The sequence below is a fragment of the Egretta garzetta genome, unplaced genomic scaffold (assembly GCF_000687185.1).
Source record: "Egretta garzetta isolate BGI_Z169 unplaced genomic scaffold, ASM68718v1 scaffold454, whole genome shotgun sequence".
Classification (NCBI taxonomy): domain Eukaryota; kingdom Metazoa; phylum Chordata; class Aves; order Pelecaniformes; family Ardeidae; genus Egretta; species Egretta garzetta.
The window spans coordinates 969,091-971,519 of NW_009259429.1; positions in this window are offsets into that span (position 1 = coordinate 969,091).

Genomic DNA, 2,429 nt, shown 5'->3' on the forward strand with positions numbered 1-2,429 from the left:
CTGGGCTGCCGGGGAGGGAGGCAGGCGCTGGGGGTGCTGTGCTGCCCCTCGTCCTTCGGAAAAATAAAAGGGGAAAGAACGGACGGGTTGAGGTCGGTACTGCGGTGTTTAGCTCTTACACTGCAGCTGCTCGCTGGGAAAATGAGATGACCAAGCACTACGACCTCACAAATGCACCGTCAGGAGTTTAAAAGGGCTACAGCAGAGAGTTCTGAACGCACTTTTTTCCTTTTACACACACAATAATACTCACCTTCGCACCATTGCAACTGGAAAGAACGGACGGGTTGAGGTCGGTACTGCGGTGTTTAGCTCTTACACTGCAGCTGCTCGCTGGGAAAATGAGATGACCAAGCACTACGACCTCACAAATGCACCGTCAGGAGTTTAAAAGGGCTACAGCAGAGAGTTCTGAACGCACTTTTTTCCTTTTACACACACAATAATACTCACCTTCGCACCATTGCAACTACGTCGTCTTGAGGGGCTTCCGTCTCTTACCCGGGGGTAAAGGGTTCCCATGTGCCTGTTTCACAGGGTATCTGCATTAAACAGACGCCAAAAGGAAAACAATCGGGTTTTTAAAGGCAGCCTTAGTACTTCCAGCGTTATTTGCTTGCATCTTTGGGAGGAGGGGAAACAGACTGGGGACAAACATTACAAATAAAGGTACGCATCCCAACTGTAATTAAGGGCAGGATAAACAAACCCAGGTGAACACTTCCACAAGCTTTAGAGGGAAGAACGCGACTTACAAATCCCCAGTCTTAATGGGACAGCTACCTCCGGTCATTTAAAGCCAAATGTAGTTGGTTCACAGTAAAAATAGGCTCAATTTTTTTCCTGTATTAAACATTATAGGGTAATTTACCCTATAATTAATATCGCATATTTTAAAAATTGGGCTAAACTTACACTTAAAAAGCTGCTTGCTAGAGGAGAAAGCAGGCTCGGAGAACCTTGATCCTTGTGGCATTACTTCTGGGGCCATTGCTGTGCCCTCTGGAGGGTCTTTACCCGTCCTTCTGTTTACAGGTAGGAAGACCAACCCCGTTTATATATCAGTTTCCAACCATCCATTTCTAAACACCATATAAAACCACAAGGTGCTGCTACTTAGACAATTGCCTTTTTTTTTTTTTTCAAAAATTATTTAAAAAAAGACATTAATGAAATTTAGAACATGAGTTTAAGCAGTGCATCAAACCCACAACCCTGAAAACTATCAAGTGAAGAAACACTTTCCTTTTAAAGGCAAAGTAACTCTTCAGTTTCAACAAAAAAAAAATCACCCCTCAAATAACTCTTCATTGCATCCATTTACATGAAAATTAATTTTGTGGGACACCCCCTCCCCCAAAAAAATCTTTAGTCTATGTAAATAACTCTTCATTGCATCCATTTTTATTTACATGAAAATTAATTTTGTGGTACACCCCCTCCCCCAAAAAAATCTTTAGTCTATGTAGTTCCAAGCATATATTCTGCTCTGAACTACTTCACATGTGCTCTGCTCCTAGATTTGGCATGATAAATCACTGCTGTCCATAAGATGCTGTAAAAGCAACTTCTTGTCTTTTAGCACTCCATCAGTTTGAAAAGAGAAAGATGAAGCACATTTCAACATCTGTTTTGAGATTCCCCATCCTTTAAACACGCAAACCTTGGAAGTTTAAAGTTCTCTCAGATAATTCCATCATCTCCTTATTGCAGGTAAAAAGGGTTCTAACGTTTTAAAAAACATCCTTTAACTTTCATAGCACTCTTGCCAACTAAAGCCTTTACAGACATTTGGCAATTTCCAAAAAGTTATATTTAACCAAACACATCCATATGCCTTTTACACATGCATGTTGTTCTTTCCGGGGGGACGGTTATTAAAATTGAGTGAGAAGTGTTTTTCTGGATTTCTCTGAGATAATTTTGCTGTATAATTCAGAAGGAAGCCAACACACAGTTTTGCCAGTTCGTGAAAGCATTTTCTATTTCACTCATTTATTCTAGCTCTCATGTCAATTCCATCATTCCATAACAGTTCAGGTTTTACAGCCTTAAAATAATAAATGTATTTTCTTTTCACATTTTACAAGTCTATTCAGCGTTGTTTTCACTTTCGAGAAGCAACAATACATGACTTTGAACACCTACTATCACAGCAGTGACCAGAAACGGCTATGCAATTTTTTTTCTAAACAGTGAGGTTTAGCTGAACAGCGAGTCAGGATCTCCTTCTGCGGTTTCATTTTAGCTTTTTCTAGAAAGATAAGATTCTCTGAAAATATAAAAGAGACTGCAAATGATCAGATAGCAACTCATATAGACAAGCTAGACAAACAGAGATGCATTACTGAACAACGTTTAAAGCATCAGTCACAATATTTCTCCATTCCATGCATGCCACATCCCGCTGTTGATCTAGAGGACATGAT